This window comes from Eretmochelys imbricata, chromosome 3 (assembly GCF_965152235.1).
Source record: "Eretmochelys imbricata isolate rEreImb1 chromosome 3, rEreImb1.hap1, whole genome shotgun sequence".
NCBI lineage: Eukaryota > Metazoa > Chordata > Testudines > Cheloniidae > Eretmochelys > Eretmochelys imbricata.
Genome location: NC_135574.1, coordinates 165729701 through 165752247, shown reverse-complemented (window position 1 = coordinate 165752247; position 22547 = coordinate 165729701).

The window sequence follows — 22547 nt, the reverse complement described above, 5'->3', positions numbered from 1 at the left end:
GGAGGTCATTGAAGTAGCTGAAGTCATTTAGTATCCATCAGAGAGGTTTCTTTCCCTAAATTAAACTTGGTGTAACCCTAGGTTTCCTGGTATTTAGAAGAGCTCTGTGGCAGCTATTAAATGTATAGTTTAATAGAGAATACTAGTGGCAAAACAGTTATGGGAGCTTAGGAATGTCACCCACTGCTGGGATTTCTGGATGAAAGCAAAATGTTAACTGTTTCCTATTTTGAACTTGTTAACATTTGAGTCTTTTATTATTATTTTTCTTTTTTCATAGGATGAGGATGTACAGCAAATAGATGCATTTCCTTCTAGGAAGTAAACATTTTTAAATGGTAGAAGTTGTAAAATGACTTCCTCGTTCCCATCTAAAGAGGTTGTCTAAGACAAGACTATCAGCAAGTAAAATGAATCTGTTCCTATGCTAACTTACCATTTTAACTTGGCACTACACTGTCCCTCATGCTGGTCCTATTGAAGTCAGTGGGGGGAGGGATAGCTCAGTGGTTTAAGCATTGGCATGCTAAACCCAGGGTTGTGAGTTCAATCCTTCAGGAGGCCATTTGGGATCCAGGGCAAAAATTGGGGATTGGTCCTGCTTTGAGCAGGGGGTTGGACTCGATGATCTCCTGAGGTTCCTTCTAACCCTATGATTCTATGACTTTATTCATTCTCTTCAGTAGCACTAGAATGTGATCTATAGAAAGCACCTAATTCTCATTTCAGCTATGCATATGTTTTGCAATATATGTTGTCAGATCAGCTATGCACCAAAGCTGGCCTTCCCTGATCTGGTCTTGTATGTTCACTCCTGAGATCAGAATAGAGCTCTTAAAACATCCGATGGTGTTGGTTAGAAATTCAAAGTACTCTGGCATTTACAAACTGGCCTTAAAAAATTCACTTGCAAAATCTCTGGATGTGTCAATTTAGTGCATCCATTGGATGCAACAAGTTGCACATGCAAATATGCATTTGCTTTTGCAAGTCTGGTAATTGTGCATCAAATTGCTTATGGGTATATGATTTCTCATGAACAAATGAGTGGGCTTGCAGATTTAATAGTACAGTTTGAAAATCTGGTCCTGCTCGTTGATATTGTTTAGTTACTAAGAACTGTTATTCCTGGTGTTTTTATATATATATATTTAAAAGCTTCTTTGGAGAGTGAGGAATCATCTCTCCACCATTTTCCTTTTTTGTTTCCTTTCCACTTCCTTCAAAGATCATGTGTCATTTTCATCTCCCCTCTATAATTCATGGAAGATGTGAGAAGGGAAATTTCAGTCTTGCATTTTATTTTGTATACTGATGTCTCCATTTATTTATCCAGGTGGTAGTGGTGGTGATGTTATTAGCAGGAGCACCTAGAAGCTCCCAATGAGAGCAGGGCCCCATTGTGTTAGTCACTGAACAAATCCATAGTAATGTCTAGTGCTCCATTCACTATCTCATGCTGCTTCTCAGGAGCTTATATGGCCTCATCACCATAATATTTTGATCATTTATACCATTTACAATTCAATCAAATATTTGACTGAATGGTGCGGGATGGGTAGTAGGAAAGAAATTCTTACTGGTTTCAGTCCAGCCTGAGGTGATCACAAGTTACCATCTGATGGCTATTCAGTGGCCTGTGTGAAACATGTAGGTCAATTCAGTTCCGTTTCTAACAGGCAGGTGTCAATATTACAAAACTAGCATCTTTGCTTATAGGTGTCCAAACTTGACTGGACATTGTGACAGCGTGAACAGTCACATGGGGGAAGAAAGAAATAAAAAAGAAACTGAACAGCTGACTCCAACTAACCAATCCTCTCAGAAGCTGCTGCAGTGAGAAGGGCCTGGGGTCTATGCAAGACAGACATCAGCTCATTCCAGAAAAAAGAGCAGAGGAGGAGAGGCAACATGCAAGAAGATTGGGCTGCTGAAAAAGTGCCAAGGGAAAAAACAGCTCCAGAAAGGGGCAGGAAGAATGAAAATCTTCTTGTGAAAAAGGTACTTTGTTTGGGGAGAATTGGGCACAGGCTGGGGCCCGCCTCTCTGGAAAACATTGGACTTGCCTGAGAGGTAAGAGAGCTTATGGGGGAATGGGACTAAAGACTTTGGGTGTGGATGATGATGAAATAAAAACGGATACACCCCTTTTACAGGTGTTCCTACATCCTCTTTGGCAGCCTTTCTCTCCTCACCCTTTCTGTGGTGGTCAGGTCATCCTCGCCCACCGGGCAATGGTTGGTGACACTTGGAGCTGTGGGATCTGGGACTTAGCCGGAGGGTCAGGTCACCTTAGCCAAAGTCCTACAGGTTGGTGAGCATCCACTGGTAACAGACATGAACTACCCTCTTCCTCCTCTAGGTCATGGCTGAAGAACACTGATGATGCAGTGGGGAAAGGCTTACATTGCTCATGTGGCATCTGTAGAAATGGAGGAACTCAGTATTTTGTTGGTGGGAAGCCACGTTTTACGCTCCCTTCGCTTGTGCTCTCTCTCTCATACACACTCACAGGGATGATGGGGTCAGTCCTGTTTGTGTTTTATTTAGTAACATCTTAACATCCATTGGGATAACACTTTTTGCAAAGTGTCTGTGACGTGACTGAAGTATGTTATAACGCAGTGGTAAATTATTCAAAATGTCTAACAATTTCATGGTCTGCAGCTGTAATAAGTGCTTTAGCCACAGTTTGGACCAGAACACACACCAGCTGGGAGACCCTGACTGAAGAGCAAGCTCTGAATCCTATGTCTGACTAAGCAAGAGAGACAGTGTGTCACTAAGGGTGGTTTACTCATCTGTAGGGCAAACTGATACAAACCTCCTGCCTGGTAGCACCCCTTCTGGTGTCCATTAATAGCTATTAGCCGGGATGGGGAAGGAATGGTGTTCCTAGTCTCTGTTTGTCAGAGGGTGGAGATGGATGGCAGGAGAAAGATCACTGATCATTACCTGTTAGGTTCACTGGCATTGGCCACTGTCGGTAGACAGGATACTGGGCTGGATGGACCTTTGGTCTGACCCAGGATGGCCCTTCTTATGTTCTTATGTCTCTGGGCACCATACAGGTAAAGTGCTGCAGTAAGAGACTGATAGAAGTTGGGAGGGGAACACATACAACCTAACCAACATTTTAGGGAAAGGAATCTGTCTAAAGAGACAGTATGTTAGATTCTGATCTGACTGACACTGTCAATTGAATCATTACATTGAAGCCTGTGATCTAGATCCACAGCTGATGTGAATCAACATAGTCACATTGACTTCAGTGGGGCTTTGTTACTTTATATCAGCTGAGGACCTGGTTCAACAGTGCTCCTCTCATAGAATCATAGAATCATAGAATATCAGGGTTGGAAGGGACCTCAGGAGGTCATCTAGTCCAACCCCCTGCTCAAAGCAGGACCAATCCCCAATTAAATCATCCCAGCCAGGGCTTTGTCAAGCCTGACCTTAAAAACTTCTAAGGAAGGAGATTCTACCACCTCCCTAGGTAACGCATTCCAGTGTTTCACCACCCTCCTAGTGAAGAAGTTTTTCCTAATATCCAACCTAAACCTCCCCCACTGTAACTAGAGACCATTACTCCTTGTCCTGTCCTCTTCTACCACTGAGAATAGTCTAGAACCATCCTCTCTGGAACCACCTCTCAGGTAGTTGAAAGCAGCTATCAAATCCCCTCTCATTCTTCTCTTCTGCAGACTAAACAATCCCAGTTCCCTCAGCCTCTCCTCATAAGTCATGTGTTCCAGATCCCTAATCATTTTTGTTGCCCTTCGCTGGACTCTCTCTAATTTATCCACATCCTTCTTGTAGTGCGGGGCCCAAAACTGGACACAGTACTCCAGATGAGGCCTCACCAATGTCGAATAGAGGGGAACGATCACATCCCTCGATCTGCTCGCTATGCCCCTACTTATACATCCCAAAATGCCATTGGCCTTCTTGGCAACAAGGGCACACTGCTGACTCATATCCAGCTTCTCGTCCACTGTCACCCCTAGGTCCTTTTCCGCAGAACTGCTGCCTAGCCATTCGGTCCCTAGTCTGTAGCTGTGCATTGGGTTCTTCCGTCCTAAGTGCAGGACCCTGCACTTATCCTTATTGAACCTCATCAGATTTCTTTTGGCCCAATCCTCCAATTTGTCTAGGTCCCTCTGTATCCTATCCCTGCCCTCCAGCGTATCAACCACTCCTCCCAGTTTAGTATCATCCGCAAATTTGCTGAGAGTGCAATCCACACCATCCTCCAGATCATTTATGAAGATATTGAACAAAACCGGCCCCAGGACTGACCCCTGGGGCACTCCACTTGACACTAGCTGCCAACTAGACATGGAGCCATTATTCACTACCCATTGAGCCCGACAATCTAGCCAACTTTCTACTCACCTTATAGTGCATTCATCCAGCCGTACTTCTTTAACTTGCTGACAAGAATACTGTGGGAGACCGTGTCAAAAGCTTTGCTAAAGTCAAGAAACAATACATCCACTGCTTTCCTTTCATCCACAGAACCAGTAATCTCATCATAGAAGGCGATTAGATTAGTCAGGCATGACCTTCCCTTGGTGAATCCATGCTGACTTCAGGATTGATTCCTTGAGGACCTGCTCCATGATTTTTCCGGGGACTGAGGTGAGGCTGACTGGCCTGTAGTTCCCAGGATCCTCCTTCTTCCCTTTTTTAAAGATTGGCACTACATTTGCCTTTTTCCAGTCATCCGGGACTTCCCCCGTTCACCACGAGTTTTCAAAGATAATGGCCAATGGCTCTGCAATCACAGCCGCCAATTCCTTTAGCACTCTCGGATACAACTCGTCCGGCCCCATGGATTTGTGCACATCCAGCTTTTCTAAATAGTCCCTAACCACCTCTTTCTCCACAGAGGGCTGGCCATCTACTCCCCATGTTGTGATGCCCAGCGCAGCAGTCTGGGAGCTGTCCTTGTTAGTGAAGACAGAGGCAAAAAAAGCATTGAGCACATTAGTTTTTTCCACATCCTCTGTCACTAGGTTGCCTCCCTCATTCAGTAAGGGGCCCACACTTTCCTTGGCTTTCTTCTTGTTGCCAACATACCTGAAGAAACCCTTCTTGTTACTCTTGACATCTCTTGCTAGCTGCAGCTCCAGGTGCGATTTGGCCCTCCTGATTTCATTCCTACATGCCCGAGCAATATTTTTATACTCTTCCCTGGTCATATGTCCAACCTTCCACTTCTTGTGAGCTTCTTTTTTATGTTTAAGATCCGCTAGGATTTCACCGTTAAGCCAAGCTGGTCGCCTGCCATATTTACTATTCTTTCGACTCATCGGGATGGTTTGTCCCTGTAACCTCAACAGGGATTCCTTGAAATACAGCCAGCTCTCCTGGACTCCTTTCCCCTTCATGTTAGTCCCCCAGGGGATCCTACCCATCCGTTCCCTGAGGGAGTCGAAGTCTGCTTTTCTGAAGTCCAGGGTCCGTATCCTGCTGCTTACCTTTCTTCCCTGTGTCAGGATCCTGAACTCAAGCAACTCATGGTCACTGCCTCCCAGATTCCCATCCACTTTTGCTTCCCCCACTAATTCTTCCCTGTTTGTGAGCAGCAGGTCAAGAAAAGCTCCGCCCCTAGTTGGCTCCTCTAGCACTTGCACCAGGAAATTGTCCCCTATGCTTTCCAAAAACTTCCTGGATTGTCTATGCACCGCTGTATTGCTCTCTCAGCAGATATCAGGAAGATTAAAGTCACCCATGAGTCACTCTGCTGGAAGGAAAGTCAGACCCATTGCGTTGTTCGTTTAAATGGTATAACTGTATCACTTCACCTACTTCTCTCCACATACAGTTTTTTTTAAGTGTTAACTTTATGTGACCTGGAAATTATTTACCACTTAAAGTGACCTTTCCATGCAGGTATACAAGCTGGATTCTTTTTCTGAACACTAGCCAGTGAAGCAGGGAGGTATTTAAGAACATCATGCAACTCCTTGGCTAGGAGTCTCACCATACACTAAGGAGCAATCTACATTCATTATGTGGAAAGGGATGACTCCAGACCCGTTGGCATGAGGAATGCATGTTGTACATGAACCCTGGAAATAAAGGTTCTGAAAACAAGGTACAAATGAAGTAATTATGCACTGGGACAGCTTCTCCAGGGCTGTGGCAAATTCTCCATCCCTTTGAGTCTTTACGTCAAGAATGGGTGTTTTCCTAAAATATACACTGTAGCCCAAACACAATGGTTGCAGGAATCACTAGGGGAGGTTCTATGGCCTGTGTTATACAGGACATCACACTGGATGATCACAATGGTTCCTTCTGGCCATAAAATCTCTGAATCCTTCCTGCAATACAGCCAACTAACCTTGTGCAGCAGAATCACACTTCCACTCTTTTGGGATTCTTTGCTTCTAAGGAACAGGCTGGATTTACCTCCAGGGAAAAATCCTGCCCTTGCTAATAGGAACCATGTTTGGAGGTGGAATATTCGGACATGCTACAGGAGCACTTTGGGTAGCTGGAAAGGCAGGTGCCGCAAAGGGGCTGGCTCAGGTCCCTTACTTTGGGACTGTTTTTTATGCATGTCCCACCTCTGATGTACTGTAGAGCAGCTTTAGTGCTTCTCCATATTACTCTGAGTGTCGACAATCCCCAAGCAGCAGTGCTCTGGCAACACTCCAGCAACATCGATGAGGAATAATGGCTTCTGGAAGCAGCACTCCAGCTATGTCCCCACCCATCTGGAACACACACTCCAGAGACTGGGGGGCAGGAGGGCATAGGAGCTGGCTGTAAGCCAGCTGGGGACTCCCTCATACCTGAGTGATACAAAGGGGCACAAGTGCAGTTTAGGAGCTGGTGCTTAGGCTCTGGAAAAAAAGAAAGAAAGCAGCAGGCATGTAAATATAGCAGCACTGTTTACGTAGGGCTCAATCCTGCAAGGAGTTGATTGTCTCCTCTCAGGTGCTGAGCACTACTTTCCATTCCTTTGGTTTCAGGGGAAGCTCAGCAACTTGCAGGATTGGGCCCACACAGTATTAATGGAGGAGCTATTCTCAGAAGCAGTTGTAAGAAGAATGGACAAGTGATTGTGTTCATTAATCATAACTACAACCTTATTGTATTGCTAGAGAAATGTACCTTCCAGTGGCACATGGGCATAACCTGTGACTCCTAAGAGCTTAGTCCAAATTCACACCTGCCCATTTGTACATTCAGAACCCCGCCTTTTCCATGTGATATGTGAATTCCATAGCAAATGCTTCTTTCTTGCAAATATAGCGCTTTTAATTTGGTGGCAGTGTTTTGCATGGGCATTTGACTTTGGAGTCTAGCTACTGTGCACTTAGTAAACCTAATCTTTGTGAGAAGGATAAGACTGCAGATTAAATGACTTTAAAGTAACGAGACGTCATAAACCTATCCTCCCTTATTTTCTTTCCAGATTGCCTAAGGATTATTTACTGTGTTTGCCTTGACTCCAGTCACTTATTTTTTCCAAACAGATGCAGCTGATTGATTAATGGCATTTCATGTTTAAAGTCAAAAGTGTCAGCAAGACACTTGCACGCCCGTCTCTTTCTCTACTAGAACAATAGGTTCGGCTGAGAAGTAGGGACTTGTGCCAAGTATTCTTGAGGATAGGAGGTCATGTGCTACTTTTCTGCTAGGAGACAGATATATATAAGGACAAGGGGAAGCAGGAGTTTGGGGGCTTGGAGGGCTAAACATGTTCTAATAATAGGTGGATCACATGGGGACTAAGTCACCTACAACAAGGCTTAGTTTGTGGAGGTGAATCAAAGTGCTAGGAATTAAGGACATTTCTTTGACTATCCTATGACATACGAAAATAAGCCAAGGGAAATATGTGTGTGCTGAAGAAAGAATTGGCAGTCTAGGCTAACACTCCTGAGAGAGCTAGCAGAACTTCAGTACTATCATTTATTTTTATGACTTTTTTCTTTTTCTTTTTAATAACCCTATCTGTGAAAATAACATAAAGCTTCCCAAATAGAGGCATAATATTTGTATATTTAATAGGCTAAAGATCACATCCTCAGCTCTAAAAATCACGGTAGCTCTGCTGATGCCACTTTACACCAGCTGAGGATCTAGCCCTATATGTTCAGTTCAGTGTCTGAGTTAGGTGAAGAGTTCCTGTTATTGCAAATGGGGAATTATGCACTTATGTACCACTGGAAATCCAATGTCAGTAATATAAAACATCTACATTTATTGATCAAAATGAAACTGGCATAGGTTTTCCTTTGATGGCTATTTCAAATATGCAGCTCATCACGTTGTAATTCTTTCCCTGTCTGTGCTTAGAAACACGTGGAACAGCAACAAGTCTATAAAACCCTGTTTTTCTCCTCTGTGCACATTCTCATCATTTGGTATAAATGTACATCAGATCCTGAGTGCCTGATTCCTAGATATTGAACTCAGATAACAAGAATTGCTATTGATTCTAAACAACAGGAAGCAACAAGTGGTGAGTCCCCTTTCTTTCTCCGACCTTATGTGTATTTCCATTATTTCACAGGCTAAGCTTTGGAGGAAACTTCCTCTGAAAGTGTAAACCACTAGAGGCCTCCTGAACACTTGAATTGATTTAGTTTCCAGAAAGACATAGTCTCCTAAAAAGTACATCAGGATTACAGAAGAAAATGTTTCCCAATTTGCCAACCCAGGCTGACACATAGGCTAGCAAGGGTGAGTAAAAGATAGCACAGCTGAAATAAAGAACAGAAATGCACTTGGAATTTCAGATCTTGAAATACAGCCCATGTAAAATTGAGTCACGGCGAATTACTCATTTCTATTTAGCTTTTATCTGTTGCAACCCGATTAGAGAGAGAAACTCCATTCCTTTGCTCAGGCATTAGGCCAATATTCATATTAATCATTTTTGGCCAAAATAAATTCTATAAACTTTGGTCAAAATGCTTAATCCAATAACATCAATGCAGAGGCTCTTTAAATAAAAGAACCAAGGGCAATCTCCTCGTTTATTTTTGGTTTGCACCCTGGCACCTTCTCTCTCTCTCTCTCTCAATTTTATTATACCCACCTCCTTCGTGTTTGCCTCTTTTGCATAAGCATCTATTGTGAAACCCCCATGGATATCAGAGATACTTCGATGGCACAGTTGAAGCTTCCTCTCTGAGTGTGCCAGGTTTGCCCATTGATCCGGCAGCATGTTCTTCTTCATTAATGCAAGGTCACCTCTAATTCCCTTCTTCTGCTCTTTACCTCCCATCTCTCAGGGGGGGCACACACTTGGAGGAGAAACCTGCTTGTTTTCTGTGTCAAGAATCTGGTTGGTAGCTTGCTGTTAATTACTTTGGCTACAATAATTCTTAACCCGATTAGAATGATACAAATTAAAACACACTTGACGAAGGGCAGCTAAATCTACATGTCAAACACCAGAGCCTTGGTTTATTTACGGACAATGCATTTCTTCTGATCTTGATGCCCAGTTTTTCCTTGTCAAACCCTTTTTCTGCTGGTAATCTTTAGTGAGAAGCTGTTCAGTGGACATCAGTGTCACTCATTTAGGCCTCCATTTTCCACTCAGGCCTTTAAAACAGCTCTCAGAAGTTTTCCACATGTAACTGTTATAGGGTGCACAAAGCCCACAGCCTAAATTATAAAAAGCTACTAGCGATTTTCAGTGTTCAACTTGAGATCTTGTCAAGGGACCTGGTTTTCCCAGGATGGGTGCTCAGCAATCCCTGAAAAGCAGGCCCTTTAAGGTGTCTCAGTTTTGGCACCCAAAAGTCATTAGTATTCATTTCTGAAAACATAGGCCCACATTCCTTGTAATGTGTCCTTTTGCCTGTGCCAACTAGGTAGTAGTCGGATGTACGGTTACTCAGTACATGTATGGAAAAAGGAGAAATCTGTAGGATCAGTTCTGGAGGCTTCTTTAAAATTGAGGCCCTAAATATTTGTGTGCATTGGTGTGGGGAGGGGAGTAGTTATTTCACTGACATACAGTCACTGTCTTCTTCAGTCCAACAGCATGTAGCCTTGTCTGTTTCTTTAAGTTTTGATGAGAACCCCTTTGATTCAATTTGTTAGTCTATCCATGCCTACAGATAGGAAATTAGGCATATATTTGATCAATTCAGCTAGGCCACTGAAGCTGAATGTGTCAACAACTGTAATAGCTTATTATAAAACTATAGAATACTAATGTGTCCAAATACACTGTGAAAAATACATTGATAATTGAATTAGTTCCTTGATGAGAGAAAATATAAAAAGATTTAAGAGCTCTTTTTAGACATAGAACTCTAGAAGTAGATAAGGCCAAATAATCTAGTCCTGATTCATTTCCCCCCCAGTCATTAATAAAGCTAAACTCTCACTTAGTAAGAACTGAGCAAATATTGAGCAAAGACCTCAGAATTTAGCGGTTTGTTCATATTACATAATTATTCATCTCTAACTCCCACTCACTTGTAAAACTCTTCACCTGAATATATTGTGATTGATTCGTTTAAAGGGTACTGTCAGGTAGCTTACTTAGCAGGTCTGTGATATCGCCATTGAGTTATGTCTAAATGAGTCAGAAATGTCAGTTTTCTTTGCAATGAGCCACAACAGTAAAGGAGGCAACCTCAGCCTGCTTCTGTCATACATATCATAGCGTCTAGTTTCTGATACAGTCTCCTGTTGAAGCACACGTTCCTGTTAACATTGCATGATGTACACGTGACGGTACTTTGTGGGGATGAACTATCCATAGGGGTGTACTGCGGAATGACTCCTACGTAAAATTTCTTCAGTAATTATTGAAAATTCTGGACATGTTTTAGTTGGATAAACTCTAGTTTAGAGAGGATACAAAATGTTTAGAGACGCAGGCGCTTTATGCATTTCATGTCTGAAGACACAGAACGACAATGAAGTCCACGCAGTTAATTAAGAGTTTAGCATAACAGCGAGGGTGGTTCAGTGATCTCGCCATTACCTTTGAAAGACAGACTCCTCCTTATAATGAGAGGCTCAGTTTAGCCCAACATAAACATTCTCTCCTGTTTTGTGGAAGTTTTGGAGAGGATTTCCAAAACCAAGGCCAACATTTTCAAATGTGGGTACAGAAAACAGGACACTTAACAAAAGTAGTCGGTTTTTCAGAGGTGTTGAACAACCAGAGCTCCCATTGACTTCAGTGACATCCAGTAGTGCTCAGCACCTCTGAAACAAGTATCTTTTGTTTAGGTTCATAGATATGGATTTAAGTGTTTGATTTTAGGTATCCAGGCTTGAAAAGTTTAGCCAAAGGTCCTGTCTGATCTGTGTGACCATTAAATATCCCATGATGCTTTCATGGATATAGTGTTTTAGCCCCGTGTTTGGCTGTTTTCTGCTTTCATCCTGGAAGAGCTGCGCAAACAGAATTTGTAAGCTCTTTTGGATGCAAGCTGATCTATAAACGTAAAATATTATGGTGTTGTTTTCTTATGACTGTGTAAACAGCATGCAAGACACTAGGAAAACAGAGTCTGTCCCTTTAAGAAAAGTTCTGGCAGGTCAGATATTCCACTCTTGCCTCACTGAGAGCATCAGTTCAACTTCTCCTTTTTTTTTTTTTTTTTTTCTCCTGTCCCTTTTTGTTTAGTTTGACCTTGGTCACTGATGACAAGGCTGCTTTTCCTGCCAAACCAATCAATAAGCTAAACAGAGAGAAGATGAGTATTTAGAATATGGGAAGCCAAACTCAAACACAGATAGGTTATCAGCCTAGCCCAGAGCAGACTTCTAAGCAAATATTTCATTAACAAATTTTTCATGGCAACTTGCATGTTAAAAAAAGAGAGAGAGAGAAAACAGTAAAGGGGATAAAGTGAAAGGACTGGGCTGGAGCCATAAGGCTTAGCTGTTGCATTGCTGTCTTTGGTTACTAGAACTTTCAGTGACATACTACAGCTCCCTAGGGAAATGGGAAGCAACAAGGGTGAAGACCTTGCACAAATGGAGGTTTGAAACCCAGCTGTATAAGGCAGCACCTTGTCCCTCCCTTCAGGAAAGTCAGACATGGAGAAGTGCAGCACATGTTACTTAAACATACTGTATGTTTTCAGCATCACTAAATTCTGGGCACATTTGGAAGGTTATAATTGTTTAATCCTTGGATGGCTGGCAAGGGCTGTCTACATTTGCTGTTAACAAACATAACTCTGAGCCAGTTATATTGCTAGGTTCCTGGTTAGTTAAACGCCCTGTTGAAAACACATTTATAGATCTCAAAATATTTTGAAAGATCTCCCTTTGGTGGAGTCTCCTACCCTTCTGTATGAAGCCCATCTTGTGTGATATGCTAATCTATACATTTAAACCAACAATAACAAATTGGTGTGCCATGTATAGATTAGTGTATTATATAGTGTTATGAACGTAAAGTAAATTAATGAATATTTTCCTCATTGTCATTTAGTAGAGAAATGAAAAGTAATATATTCATATTTTTTCTCTTTAAAGATATTCTGGAATGTTGACTAAAGGGTAATAAAGTTGCTAAGTAACTTTTCAAATACTGTAAAGGAGAAAAATATAGGTCAGTAAGCAATAAACTCAATACAAGTCAAATATATCCTTCTGGCTAAGGAAGAGACTTTGACTCTCCATCCACCTTTTACTAAAATGAAACCAAAATCCAAATCCAACATAAAGCATTACAGCTTTAAGTACTGAAAATATTTATTATTTTTATACCAGTAATCCAATAGCATAATCTCAAGAACATCAGTGCTCCAGGAATGTCTAGAAACACAATGGATTTGCCTTTATTCCTTTATCCAGATGTTTGTATAAAATACTCTGGATACTAGGAATCTGTAGGGGAATTAAAGATTTATTTTTAATACTTGAAAAACTTGAATTTCTAATAACAGTGATCCTTTAAAATGTTCTAACTGCAGATGTAATATGTCTGTCTGACTCTTTACTGATCCTTTCCCATTTCCCCTCTTCCCCACCTGCCCCGACTTTTCCAAATGCTGAACAAATAGTTTTCATTGGGAGCTGCAGGGCTGTGACACTTCTGTCTAATAGAAGCATGTGTGTGTACAGAACTACATTATAGTCTCGATTCAGTGATCTATCCCTGTTCAGCAAAGCACTTAAAAATTAAGCATATGCATAAATGCTTTGCAGCATAGGGATGGGTTTAAGCGTGTGCTTAAATACTTTGCTGAACTGCAGTTTATGAGAATGCTGTGGTTGCACTCAAAAGGTCAGAAAATGTGAGAGTTCAGGTGGAACACACTTCCTTAACACTACCTCCTTGTGTGTTATGTTACAGTCTTTAATTACATGATCCTATCCATTTCTCAGACAAGATCATGCAATTTTTCCTATGAGCACAGATATACATGTAGTATTATGAAATGTATTTTCCATTATTTTACATTTAGGCTACATTCACATGTGGTGTAGTATAACCTTAATGATTTAGGCCCCAGTCTTGCAATGAGCTCTGTCCACATGGAGCTCTTTGCAGGATTGGGGCCATAGACTTGTCATATACTGTAATTTCTATAACAAGATAAATGCAGTAACCATGCAGGATTTTGGACACAGGTACACTGTTGAAGCTATTACAGTAGAACCCCTATTTGATGAACTAACTGGGGACTTAAGAGTTCATAAAATCAAAAAGTTCATAAAATGGAATCTCTCGAAGCTACTGTAGCTATAGTGCAGAAGTTAATTATTAATCATTCAATGATAGTGTGCATAATGAATGGTAACAAATGTATACAGTGTGCCTGATGTTTGTTTTTTTGAGAGAACGACATCTCTGCTGCCAAATCTCGGTCTTTTCAAACTGTTTTAGCTCTAACATTGGCTGAAAGACTGAAGTCACATTCAGTCTTAGAAAAATTCCCGTCTAGAGTTTCACTGAGAGTGGATATTCTAATATTTCATATATTAGTTTTTCTTTATGAACCTTAGTTGTCTGTCATGTGACTGGTCCTTAAATTCTCTTACTAAAGTCTAAGCAATACTCAGTATTGTATGTATTTACTTTAAAATATTATTACATTTCTAGTTCTGATCTCACAAATTAAAGGGATACTATTAATTTAAACAGGTTTCAGAGTAGCAGCCGTGTTAGTCTGTATACGCAAAAAGAACAGGAGTACTTGTGGCACCTTAGAGACTAACAAATTTATTTGAGCATGAGCTTTCATGAGCGACAGCTCACTTCATTGGATGCATTCAGTGGAAAATACAGTGGGGAGATTTATATACACAGAGAACATGAAACAATGGGTGTTACCATACAGACTGTAACGAGAGTGATCAGGTAAGGTGATCTATTACCAGCAGGAGAGCGGGGGAGAAAAACCTTTTGTAGTGATAATCAAGGTGGGCCATTTCCAGCAGTTGACAAGAACGTCTGAGGAACAGTGGGGGTGGGGGGGAATAAACATGGGGAAATAGTTTTACTTTGTGTAATGACCCATCCACTCCCAGGCTTTATTCAAGCCTAAATTAATTGTATCCAGTTTGCAAATTAATTCCAATTCAGCAGTCTCTCATTGGAATCTGTTTTTGAATTTTTTTGCTGAAGAATTGCCACTTTTAGGTCTGTAATCGAATGACCAAAGAGATTGAAGTGTTCTCCAACTGGTTTTTGAATGTTATAATTCTTGACGTCTGATTTGTGTCCATTTATTCTTTTACGTAGAGACTGTCCAGTTTGTACAAAGTACATGGCAGAGGGGCATTGCTGGCACATGATGGCATATATCATAGAATCTCAGGGTTGGAAGGGATCTCAGGAGGTCATCTAGTCCAACCCCCTGCTCAAAGCAGGACCAATCCCCAACTAAATCATCCCAGCCAGGGCTTTGTCAAGCCTGACCTTAAAAACTTCTAAGGAAGGAGATTCCACCACCTCCCTAGGTATCACATTCCGGTGTTTCACCATCCTCCTTGTGAAAAAGTTTTTCCTCATATCCAACCTAAACCTCCCCCACTGCAACTTGAGACCATTACTCCTCTTTCTGTCATCTGTTACCACTGAGAACAGTCTAGATCCATCCTCTTTGGAACCCCCTTTCAGGTAGTTGAAAGCAGCTATCAAATCCCCCCTCATTCTCCTCTTCTGCAGACTAAACAATCCCAGTTCCCTCAGCCTCTTCTCCTAAGTCATGTGTTCCAGTCCCCTAATCATTTTTCTTGCCCTCCGCTGGACGTTTTCCAATTTTTCCACATCCTTCTTGTAGTGTGGGGCCCAAAACTGGAAACAGTACGCCAGATGAGGCCTCACCAATGTTGAATAGAGGGGAACGATCACGTCCCTCGATCTGCTGGCAATGCCCCTACTTATACAGCCGAAAGTGCCATTGGCCTTCTTGGCAACAAGAGCACACTGTTGACTCATATCCAGCTTCTCATCCACTGTAACCCCTAGGTCCTTTTCTGCAGAACTGCTGCTTAGCCATTCAGTTCCTAGTCTGTAGCGGTGCATGGGATTCTTCCATCCTAAGTGCAGGACTCTGCACTTGACCTTGTTGAACCTCATCAGATTTCTTTTGGCCCAATCCTGTAATATGTCTAGGTCCCTCTGTATCCTATCCCTACCCTCCAGCATATCTACCTCTCCTCCCAGTTTAGTGTCATCTGCAAACTTGCTGAGGGTGCAATCCACGCCATCCTCCAGATCATTTATGAAGATATTGAACAAAACCGGCCCGAGGACCGACCCTTGGGGCACTCCACTTGATACTGGCTGCCAACTAGACATGGAGCCATTGATCACTACCCGTTGAGCCCGACAATCTGGCCAGCTTTCTATCCACCTTATTGTCCATTCATCCAGCCCTTACTTCTTTAACTTGCTGGCAAGAATACTGTGGGGAGACGGTGTCAAAACCTTTGCTAAAGTCAGGGAAAAACACATCCACTGCTTTCCCCTCATCCATAGAGCCACTTATCTCGTCATAGAAGGCCATTAGATTAGTCAGGCATGACTTGCCCTTGGTGAATCCATGCTGACTGTTCCTGATCACTTTCCTCTCCTCTAAGTGCTTCAGAATTGATTCCTTGAGGACCTGCTCCATGATTTTTCCAGGGACTGAGGTGAGGCTGACTGGCCTGTAGTTCCCAGGATCCTCCTCCTTCCCTTTTTTAAAGATGGGCACTACATTAGCCTTTTTCCAGTCATCCGGGACCTCCCCCGATCGCTTAAAGTTTTCAAAGATAATGGCCAATGGCTCTGCAATCACATCCGCCAACTCCTTTAGCACTCTCAGATGCAGCGCATCCGGCCCCATGGACTTGTGCTCGTCCAGCTTTTCTAAATAGTCCCGAACCACTTCTTTCTTCACAGAGGGCTGGTCACCTCCTCCCCATGCTGTGCTGCCCAGTGCAGGAGTCTGGGAGCTGACCTTGTTCGTGAAGACAGAGGCAAAAAAAGCATTGAGTACATTAGCTTTTCCCACATCCTCTGTCACTAGGTTGCCTCCCTCATTCAGTAAGGGGCCCACACTTTCCTTGACTTTCTTCTTGTTGATAACATACCTGAAGAAACCCTTCTTGTTACTGTTAACATCACTTGCTAGCTGCAACTCCAGGTGTGATTTGGCCTTCCTGATTTGGCGATCAGGGGAAGTCCCGGATGACTGGAAAAAGGCTAATGTAGAGCCCATCTTTAAAAAAGGGAAGAAGGAGGATCCTGGGAACTACAGGCCAGTCAGCCTCACCTCAGTCCCTGGGAAAATCATGGAGCAGGTCCTCAAGGAATCAAGTCTGAAGCACTTAGAGGAGAGGAAAGTGATCAGGAACAGTCAGCATGGATTCACCAAGGGCAAGTCATGCCCGACTAATCTAATTGCCTTCTATGATGAGATAAGTGGCTCTATGGATGAGGGGAAAGCAGTGGACGTGTTGTTCCTTGACTTTAGCAAAGCTTTTGACATGGTCTCCCACAGTATTCTTGCCAGCAAGTTAAAGAAGTATGAGCTGGATGAATGGACTATAAGGTGGATAGAAAGTTGGCCAGATTGTCGGGCTCAACGGGTAGTGACCATTAGCTCCATGTCTAGTTGGCAGACAGTATCAAGTGGAGTGCCCCAAGGGTCGGTCCTCGGGCTAGTTTTGTTCAATATCTTCATAAATGATCTGGAGGATGGCGTGGATTGCACCCTCAGCAAGTTTGCAGATGACACTAAACTGGGAGGAGAGGTAGATATGCTGGAAGGTAGGGATAGGATACAGAGGGACCTAGACATATTACAGGATTGGGCCAAAAGAAATCTGATGAGGTTCAACAAGGTCAAGTGCAGAGTCCTGCACTTAGGATGGAAGAATCCCATGCACCGCTACAGACTAGGGACCGAATGGCTAGGCAGCAGTTCTGCGGAAAAGGACCTAGGGGTTACAGTGGACGAGAAGCTGGATATGAGTCAACAGTGTGCCCTTGTTGCCAAGAAGGCCAATGGCATTTTGGCCTGTATAAGTAGGGGTATTGCCAGCAGATCGAGGGACGTGATCGTTCCCCTCTATTTGATATTGGTGAGGCCTCATCTGGCGTACTGTTTCCAGTTTTGGGCCCCACACTACAAGAAGGATGTGGAAAAATTGGAAAACATCTAGCGGAGGGCAAGAAAAATGATTAGGGGACTGGAACACATGACTTATGAGGAGAGGCTGAGGGGAACTGGGATTGTTTTGTCTGCGGAAGAGAAGAATGAGGGGGGATTTGATAGCTGCTTTCAACTACCTGAAAGGGGGTTCCAAAAAGGATGGATCTAGACTGTTCTCAGTGGTAGCAGGTGACAGAACGAGGAGTAATGGTCTCAAGTTGCAGTGGGGGAGGTTTAGGTTGGATATTAGGAAAAAATTTTCACTAGGAGGGTGGTGAAACACTGGAATGCGTTACCAAGGGAGGTGGTGGAATCTCCTTCCTTAGAAGTTTCTAAGGTCAGGCTTGACAAAGCCCTGGCTGGGATGATTTAGTTGGGGATTGGTCCTGCTTTGAGCAGGGGGTTGGACTAGATGACCTCCTGAGGTCCCTTCCAACCCTGATATTCTATGATTCTATGATTTCACTCCTGCATGCCCAAGCAATATTTTTATACTCTTCCCTGGTCATTTGTCCAATCTTCCACTTCTTGTAAGCTTCTTTTTTGTGTTGAAGATCAGAAAGGATTCACTGTTAAGCCAAGCTCGTCGCCTGCCATATTTACTATTCTTTCTACGCATCGGAATGGTTTGTCCCTGTAACCTCAATAAGGATTCTTTAAAATACAGCCAGCTCTCCTGGACTCCTTTCCCCCTCATGTTATTCTCCCAGAGGATCCTGCCCAACAGTTCCCTGAGGTTGCTTTTCTGAAGTCCAGGGTCCGTATTCTGCTGCTCTCCTTTCTTCCCTGTGTCAGGATCCTGAACTCGACCATCACATGCCTCCCAGATTCCCATCCACCTTTGCTTCCCCTACTAATTCTTCCTGGTTTGTCAGCAGCAGGTCAAGAAGAGCTCTGCCCCTAGCTGGTTCCTCCAGCACTTGCACCAGGAAATTGTCCCCTACACTTTCCAAAAACTTCCTGGATTGTCTGTGCACCGCTGTATTGCTCTCCCAGCAGATATCAGGGTGATTGAAGTCTCCCATAAGGACCAGAGCCTGTGATCTAGTAACTTCCTTTAGTTGCCGGAAGAAAGCCTCGTCCACCTCATCCCCCTGATCTGGTGGTCTATAGCAGACTCCCACCACGACATCACCCTTGTTGCTCACGCTTCTAAATTTAATCCAGAGACACTCAGGTTTTTCTGCAGTTTCATACCGGAGCTCTGAGCAGTCATACTGCTCTCTTACATACAATGCAACTCCCCCACCTTTTCTGCCCTGCCTGTTCTTTCTGAACTGTTTATATCCATCCATGACAGTACTCCAGTCATGTGAGTTATCCCACCAAGTCTCTGTTGTTCCAATCACATCATAATTCCTTGACTGTGCCAGGACTTCCAGTTCTCGCTGCTTGTTTCACAGGCTTCTTGCATTTGTGTATAGGCACTTGAGAGAACTTGCTGTTTGTCCTGCTTTCTTAGTATGAGGCAGGAGCCCTCCCCTTTCGCGTTCTCCTGCTCATGCTTCCTCCCGGTACCCCATGTCCCCACTTACCTCAGGGCTTTGGTCTCCTTCCCCCGGTGAACCTAGTTTAAAGCCCTCCTCACTAGGTTAGCCAGCCTGCTTGTGAAGATGCTCTTCCCTCTCTTCATTAGATGGAGCCCGTCTCTGCCTAGCACTCCTCCTTCTTGGAACACCATCCCATGGTCAAAGAATCCAAAGCCTTCTCTCCGACACCACCTGCATAGCCATTCGTTGACTTCCACGATTTGACAATCTCTACCCAGGCCTTTTCCTTGTATGGGGAGGATGGATGAAAACACCACTTGCGCCTCTAACTCCTTTATCCTTCTTCCCAGAGCCACGTAGTCCACAGTGATCCGCTCAAGGTCATTCTTGGCAGTATCATTGGTGCCCATGTGGAGAAGCAGGAAGGGGTAGCAATCCGAGGGCTTGATGAGTCTCGGCAGTCTCTCTGTCACATCGTGAATCCTAGCTCCTGACAAGCAGCAGACTTCTCGGTTTTCCCGGTCGGGGCGGCAGATAGATGACTCAGTCCCGCTGAGGAGAGAGTCCCCGACCACCACCACTTGCCGCCTCCTCTTCGGAATAGTGGTCGTGGAACCCCCATCCCTAGGACAGTGCATCTCATGCCTTCCAATCGGCGGAGTCTCCTTCTGTTCCCTTCCCTCAGATGTATCATCTAGTCCACTCTTCGCATTAGTACCTGTGGAGAGAACATGAAAACGGTTGCTTACCTGTATCTGCGCTGCTGGTACATGGACACTCCCCTTTCTTCTTCTGGAGGTCACATGCTGCCAAATTTCTTCACCGTCTTCCTGTCCCTGCTGCGCAGCCTGCTCTGAATCTTCAGAACATTGTGCCCATAGAAGCATATCCTAATGTCTGTCCAGGAAATCTTCCGTTTCTCTTATGCAATGCAGGGTCGATACTTGTTTCTCCAGACCTTGAACCTTCTCTTCCAATATAGAGACCAGCTTGCACTTTGTACAGACAAAGTCGCTTCTGTCCTGTGGAAGAAAGACAAACATGGCACTTCCAGTGCAGGTCACAACAGCTGAACGCTCCCCATCCATATTACCTTCCTTCTACGAGCTTCCTCAGGAATTGTAGTAACTACTCAGAGAAGCTGGCAAGATGTAAGCCTCAGTGGGCTCTCCCCGGGTGAACTCCCAGGCAAACTCCCTCTGTTAGCCTCTCTGCTGTTCGCCACTCAGCTGACTGGCTTTTTATAACCATCAGGCCCACTCAAGGCTCACCTGGAACAAAGCACTCCCAATTCACACTTTTCAAACAAACAACCAATCAAACACACAGTCAAACTGTCCCCACAACAGACACTCAGATACTCACCAACACAGCCTCCCTAATGCAGCCCTTAGCGTACCTCCTCTCAGACAGATCCCAGGCAAACTCCCTCTGTTAGCCTCTCTGCTGTTTGCTGCTCACATTGGTAGATGTGCAGGTGAACGAGCCTCTGATAGTGTGGCTGATGTGATTAGGCCCTATGATGGTGTCCCCTGAATAGATATGTCGACACAGTTGGCAACGGGCTTTGTTGCAAGGATAGGTTCCTGGGTTAGTGGTTCTGTTGTGTGGTGTGTGGTTGCTGGTGAGTATTTGCTTCAGGTTGGGGGGCTGTCTGTAAGCAAGGACTGGCCTGTTTCCCAAGATCTGTGAGAATGATGGGTCGTCCTTCAGGATAGGTTGTAGATCCTTATGATGCATTGGAGAGCTTTTAGCTGGGTGCTGAAGGTGATGGCTAGTGGCGTTCTGTTATTTTCTTTGTTGGGCCTGTCCTGTAGTAGGTGACTTCTGGGTACTCTTCTGGCTCTGTCAATCTGTTTCTTCACTTCAGCAGGTGGGTACTGTAGTTGTAAGAACGCTTGATAGAGATCTTGTAGGTGTTTGTCTCTGTCTGAGGGGTTGGAGCAAATGCGGTTGTATCGTAGAGCTTGGCTGTAGACAATGGATTATGTGGTGTGGTCTGGATGAAAGCTAGAGGCATGTAGGTAGGAATAGCCGTCAGTAGGTTTCCAGTATAGGGTGGTGTTTATGTGACCATTGCTTATTAGCACCGTAGTGTCCAGGAAGTGGTTCTCTTGTGTGGACTGGTCCAGGCTGAGGTTGATGGTGGGATGGAAATTGTTGAAATCATGGTGGAATTCCTCCAGGGCTTCTTTTCCATGGGTCCAGATGATGAAGATGTCATCAATGTAGCGCAAGTAGAGTAGGGGCATTAGGGGACGAGAGCTGAGGAAGCGTTGTTCTAAGTCAGCCATAAAAATGTTGGCATACTGTGGGACCATGTGGGTACCCATAACAGTGCCGCTGATTTGAAGGTATACATTGTCCCCAAATGTGAAATTGTTATTGGTGAGGACAAAGTCACAGAGTTCTGCCACCAGGTTTGCTGTTACATTATAGGGGATATTGTTCCTGACGGCTCGTAGTCCATCTTTGAGTGGAATGTTGGTGTAGAGGGCTTCTACATCCATAGTGGCTAGGATGGTGTTTTCAGGAAGATCACCGATGGACTGTCGTTTCCTCAGGAAGTCAGTGGTGTCTCGAAGATAGCTGGTAGCGCTGGTAGCGTAGGACCTGAGGAGGGAATCTACATAGCCAGACAATCCTGTTGTCAGGGTGCCAATGCCTGAGATGATGGGGCATCCAAGATTTCCAGGTTTATGGATCTTGGGTAGTAGATAGAACACCCCTGGTCGGGGTTCCAGGGGTGTGTCTGTGCGGATTTGTTCTTGTGCTTTTTCAGGGAGTTTCTTGAGCAAATGCTGTAGTTTCTTTTGGTAATCCTCGGTGGGATCAGAGGGTAATGGCTTGTAGAAAGTGGTGTTGGAGAGCTGCCTAGCACCCTCTTGTTCATATTCCGACCTATTTATGATGACGACAGCACGTCCTTTGTCAGCCTTTTTGATTATGATGTCAGAGTTGTTTCTGAGGCTGTGGATGGCATTGTGTTCTGCACAGCTGAGGTTATGGGGACATCATACCAAAAGGACTGAAGGTAAAAAAATCCAATACAATCTACATACCACACAGACTATGCTGACAGCTTGTGCAACACGCTCTCAAAGAAACTGCGGAACCACCATCAACATCCTCTACAGCAAACAGGGAAAGATTAAGAATGAGCTCTCAAAACTGGATATTCTCATAAAAAGCCAACCTTCCACACAAACTTCCTCGTGGCTGGACTTTACAAAAACTAGACAAGCCATTTACAATACACACTTTGCTTCTCTACAAAAGAAAAAGGACACTAAACTATCTAAACTACTACATGCCACAAGGGGCCACAACAGTGGTTCCCTTAACCCACCCAGCAATATTGTTAATCTATCCAACTATACTCTTCGCCCAGGAGAAGAATCAGACCTATCTCACGGCCTTTCCTTCTGCCCCTCCACCCCCATGAACATGATAC